Below are 6,000 nucleotides of genomic sequence, written 5' to 3' on the forward strand. Positions count from 1 at the left end.
TCCTTTTAGATAATGTTCCTCATTTTGTAATGCTCTTTTAAGGCCCACCTTCTGATTTATGGAAATCCAGCCAAGACAGTTGGGCCCTCATTTACACCGTATCACCTTTAACATACTCGGCTATAAAAGTAATCTTACTCGGTCGAGGCGCCCACAGTTAGTCGGCGTTTGAGAGCCGACTTGCAAATGGCTCCAAATTGTAGCATTTTATATTCGGCCAAAGCAGTGAGTAATAACTTTGTAAACCTATGTTCAATGTTAAATATTTTCTGAACATGATGATATGATATGATTTGTTTCCTGAAATACTATTTGAAATTAAATGAATGATGGTCTAATTCTTTGAAATGTATTCATGGCAGCCTTAGCATCATATGATATGCGTCCCTTTATGGGTCATTGGAATGCCTTTATGGCCGTCCCTTTATAGGTCATTGGATTTGTTAACGCTAATGGATGTACCACGTATGATCACATGGAATATATGAACTTCGAACACGAATATGAATTTGAGTATGAATATGAATATGTTTCTGATCTGAATTTGTTATAGACATCATTCATTAACACCTTTACTCTGTTATTATTCACTGAGCTCCAGCTAACCGTATTATTTATGATGTAGGTGAGCAAGAGTATGACCAGGCTCAGAGTTGATTGCTTGGAGTTCTGTCTACCTGCCAGCCACTATGCCTCCCGAGGAGGTTCCCTTTTGAGAAGTGCTCAAGTCTCGAGTACTCCCCGGGCGTGTGACACCCACGAAACCTAAAATTGACACATCTAACCCGTTTGTTTCAGTGTGTAACCCGTTAATCCAAACGCGACACGTGACCTAGACTTTATCTCAACAATTCATTTATTAACATATAAAAGATTAATAAATTGTGTTATTATTATTATTATTATTACTTATGTTTTCATATTATTGTTGAACGGTGATTGTATAAATAAAATTTGAACAAAAATTAAATTGGATAAATAAGTTTTTTGTGTTAGATCAATTGTGTTGTGTTGTATCGTGGTAAATAGGTTTAGGAGTTAATATTGCCAATCAGGTCTCCCACAGGTCGACATGATTATTAATAGGTCGTGTTTTTGTATATATGACATGTAGGTCGTGTTCATATTCAACCTTTTGCTCCATGAACCTAATATGACACGACACGATACCCACTCCTAATTGATAGTGCGAATGTTCTGTGATGTGAACATTCACTGTCAATGTGAATATTCACAAGTCAATGTGAACATTCACATTGTCAAATATAAATGTTCACATCATCAAATTGCTAAGGCATTAAAAATGTTACGCCTCAATTTTTTCTTACTTAGATACATTACCAAATTTCTTACAAACATTCATTTCCAAATTATAATTATAGTAATTAGATGCGTTAGATAGAATAAATAAGGTTCTCTCTCCCATTAGGGTATAACCCTAATCCAATCCGAATCTGATTCGATTAACCTGGTCCATTTATACAAATCTGGATTCAAATACCCATTTAATCTGTATTTACGTAGCCCAATTTAAAACGGGTCAGATTCAGATAAATCCAATTTGGTCCATTTGTTTGCCCAATCTGATTACATTGAATTCCAATAAACGAAATCAGATCTCTCATCGAAGAATCAAATCTTTTTCTCTCACCATCTCTTTTATCATCTCTCATCGAAGAATACCTAGATCTGAAAAATCAAATTTCTCTCTCATCATCCAATCGAGTGTTGATGACTGGGCTTCTTCTCTGACTTCGACGAAACAAGCTCAGATCAGGAGAGCTCAAAATCAAACTATTTCAGGTAATTGAATTTCTAAGCTTTCTCTGAATTTTTGGCTTTGATTTTTGTTTTGTTTTTTATTTCTAAGCTTGGGCTTAGGTTCCTCTGGTTTTTCGACGATTGATGTTCTTTGAGTGGATTTAGTGTATTTATTTTGAATTGTTGTTTTAAGGGTTTATGGTTGTGCTCCGTTTGTGTTTGTCATTGTATCTGCTTTTTACTGCCTTGTGCTTGTGTTTCTTCTTTATATAAGAGATCTAGGCTATTTGTTTAAAGAGTAACGCTAGGGATAGCAAATTTTCTATCAAATAAATGAGCAAATGTCTCACATAGATGTGGGGTCCGCAATTTTGTGGACTCCACACCCATGTGAGACCTTTGGTAATTTGTTTGGTAGAAAATTTGGGACCTCTAACATTTTCCTTGTTTAAATGGGAAATCAATTTTGAAACATTTTCTTAAATGTTTTTGAGACTCTATATATTTGTTATTTGATGGGTAGGTTGAAACTTGAAGTTTGGGGCTCTTTTACTATTCATTTTTTGCTTTGATTTGGGCAGCTAAAATTTGTATTTTTAGATGGAAAACTTTTCTGGAAACAACTTTCCATTGAAACAATCAAAAATGACTTGGAAGTTTGAATTTCCATTTTTCTTAAACTATTTTATTAAAGTGGGTATGATGGTTTTGAAAAGCATAGCTTTATTATATCCAGTGAAATCCAAATCATGAGATGAAATATAGCCATGCTATTTTATTTTCAGATTCTAAAAAAAAATAAATTTGTTTCATCCCACTACATATGTTCTTTTTCAAAGTCAATATTGAATGTAATGTGAGTATTTGTTTTTATCATATAAGTGGGATGAATTCAAGCTCACATTAGTGTAACAAATGTGACTAATTTATGGGAAGAATTCAAGAGCCTGCATTAGTTATTTATGTTTGATTTCTTCTGCAGTGCATATTTGAGTTTTTGAGCCAAAGATGTCTTCGGATTATAGCGAACCTATTATTGGTGATGATGTCAAGTTGGATGACGATGTATCTCAAAGACCTACAAAGAGGAGTCGAAAACTAACTTCAAAGGTATGGAATGACTTTGTCAAATTTAAAGGACCTAACGGAAATGACATAGCTAGATGTAAGCATTGCAATAGGAAATTTGTTGGAAAGAGTAGGAAAGAGACTAGTTATTTAAAAAATAATTTTTCGAAGACATGTCCAGTACTTTAAGGACCAAATGACCGTAGGGATGCTAGTAAGATTGCTTCTGAATTGACTCCTAAGGTTGCAACTTTTAAATTCAATCAAGAGAGAAGTTGTATGGATTTTTCTAGGATGGTAATCAAGCATAATTATCCTTTTAACATGTCTGAGCATGAATTTTTTGAAATATTTTGCAATAATCTTCAATCAATGTTCAAACTTGTTTCTCATAACACTGTTAGGGTAGATGTCCTTGATGTTTATGAAATAGAAAATGCCAAGTTATATCAATTTTTGAATGAACTCTCTTCTAAGATCATCTTGACAACTGATATATGGACATCAAACCATCAAAATTTTGCCTATACATGTTTGATTGCCCATTATGTGACTAATGATTGGGAGTTAAAGAAGAAAATCCTTGCTTATAGATGCATTGATTACCCGCATGATGGAGACCATTTGTTTAGCTTTATCAAAGATCTAATTTTGGAGTGGGACATAGATAAGAAGTTGTTTTCAATGGTAGTCGATAATGCAATGAGTAATGATGCCATAGTGAGACTCTTAAAGCAATGGCTAGATGACCAAGGATTACTACATTTGGGTGGACATTTGTTTCATGTGCGTTATAGTGCGCACATATTGAATTTAGTTGTTTAGGATGGTTTGAAGGTGATTGGGAGTCTTATTTTAAAAATCTGAGAAAGTGTGAGATATTTAGGTGTTGCAGTGAATCATGTTAAGTTACATCATAAAAAGAAAGTCCCCATGAATGTTTCTACCAGATGGAACTCCACTTATTTAATGCTTGAAGTTGCATTAGATTTGAAAAGTGCATTCCATCGCTTAAGGCTAATTGACAACCAATATAAGCACAATTCTTCTGAGGATGAATGGAATGTAGCAAATGTGATTTGTGGATGCTTGAAGGTTCTTTTTGATAATACATCTCACTTTAGTGGTACAACTTTTCCTACATCAAATTTTTTTTTCCCGATATTTGTCTTATTCAACTCGAAATGAAAAAATGGGAGCAAAGTGAGTATGATTGCATTCGATTGATGGCTGGTCCAATGAGAGTGAAATTTGAAAAATATGGAAAGAATGTTCTTTCGTGTTAGCAATTGTAGTGGTTCTCTATTCGAGATTTAAAATGGACTTGGTGGAATACTACTTTGGGCTTATTTATGGTGTTGATGCTAATAAGCATATTCAGAGGGTCCGTAATGGTTTTGTTGATCTTTTTTATGAGTATAGGAGTGATTATTCTGATTCTATGAGTTTCATTACACTTGTTTAAGAAAATAGTAGCTCAAGTGGTAGTCAATTGCTTGTCGGTTCTTCAAAACAAGAAAATTTGGTTGGTTTTCATATGTGGTATGCCCAGGAATGTACTTCTAACATTTACACCTATCAAAAATTAGAGGTGGAGCAGTACTTGGAGGAGTTGGTGTTTCCAAGTAACAAGAGTTTCAATATTCCACATTGGTGGAAAGGGAATAAAGCAAAAAATTTTACTTTGGCAAGGATGACTCGTGATGTTTTAAGTGTTCAAGCTACTACAGTTGCATTAGAGGTGACATTTAGCATAAGAGGTAGGGTTATTGATGAGAAACGTGCTTTATTACTTCCAGATATTGTGGTGGCCTTGATCACTTGCAATGATTGAATTGAATCAACCAAAAATAGAAATACGTGAAATATTGAAGTTTTTAAATAATTAGATGTTCTTTAGTTTAGTTCTATAAGTATCTTAATCTCTCATTATTTTGAAATTGTAGATGTAGAAGAATGCTCACATGAGTAGATGGATTGAATTGAATTACTTGGTTTGTCATTTTCATTATGATATGAGAAGTTATCTTAAGTTGGAGAGTAACTCTGTGCTCTGTAGGCTGTAGCCTTGTCATATGTAGGTCAGTATATTTCTTCCTCTTCTGGGCTTTTCTTTTGCTTCCTAAATAAAGTTCTTTTCTTTCTCCAAAAAATTATTAATTTTTTTCTGCTCCTGCTATTTCAACTGTGGTTTATGGAGTTCAACAATTATCATACTTGTATTGACAGTGATTGTTGTGCATATGATAGTTACATAGTTTGGTTATGCTTTTCATTGCTTACCCACAAAAAAAAATTTAGAGAAACAGAGGGGGAGAGAGAAGGTTTTTTTTTTTTCATAAAAAAAGTTTAGACATCTACACTGTGTATGCAAATATTTATATGTGTGGAATTGAGAAAAATAGATGAATTGAATCACTTTGTATGTCATTTGCATTGTGATAGAAGTTATCTACACACCTTCTTCTTTTCTTTTCTTTTTTTCTTTTTTCACTGTCATCTCATTGGAATTACAAGGGCTTGTTTTTGTTTTGTCCTTGAACCCAAGCTCAATTAAACTATTTACTATTTCAATTGTGCAGGACTTCATAATGGTGTTGATGAAGAAGGAGATGAAGAAGTCAGTTAAATGCATACAGAGAAAGTCTAAGACAATTCACTTAGGAGAAGCTTGTGGATAATTTGTCATTAATTACTTTATTTTGTTTTTGTGGTGAAATGTTGGTATAAATGTATAAATTAATTATCAACTATTATAACTGTTTTATTTTTGTCTATGGTTGCCACAGTTTAGCACTGATGAGTTAGATAGCGGAAAAACTATTTAGTGTGTTTGGTTTGAGTTTTCTGAATTAAGTTTTTTGAAAACTGAGTTTTTTTTGTTTTCGTATTCTTTCAGTTTTCGTATTCTTTTATTTTTAGTGAATATTTTTAAAATTTTAAACATTTTTTTTACTTTTTTAGATGCCCCTTAGTTAGATGCATCTAAAAGTAAAAAATTTGTGAAAAAATATTTTAAAAAATTAATAAATACATAAAAATACAAAAAATGTATTGAATTCTTATATTTTTTTTGTATTTTTGGTATATAGTGAATTTTTAAAGATTTTTTTTACGATCTTTTTACTTTTTAAGTGTATTTATATTAAGTGTGTCTAAAAAGTAAAAAAA

The 6,000-nt window shown here is 32.6% G+C and overlaps 1 long non-coding RNA gene across 2 annotated transcripts in view; it reads left to right on the plus strand.

Moving 5' to 3' along the window:
- LOC114273165 (uncharacterized) overlaps window positions 1–5,606 on the plus strand; it is a 44,317-nt gene extending 38,711 nt beyond the window's left edge. The window contains exons 2-5 of one of the 2 annotated variants that reach the window (XR_014339354.1): window positions 626–1,803; window positions 2,744–2,871; window positions 4,776–4,910; window positions 5,412–5,606. This is a non-coding gene — a long non-coding RNA (uncharacterized LOC114273165). The remainder of the gene's footprint in view (window positions 1–625; window positions 1,804–2,743; window positions 2,872–4,775; window positions 4,911–5,411) is intronic. The other variant, XR_003632957.2, reaches the window with a different exon arrangement.
- The last annotated feature ends 394 nt before the right edge of the window (window positions 5,607–6,000 follow it).

This window comes from Camellia sinensis, chromosome 1 (assembly GCF_055761805.1).
Source record: "Camellia sinensis isolate YWXY chromosome 1, ASM5576180v1, whole genome shotgun sequence".
Taxonomy (NCBI): Eukaryota; Viridiplantae; Streptophyta; class Magnoliopsida; order Ericales; family Theaceae; genus Camellia; species Camellia sinensis.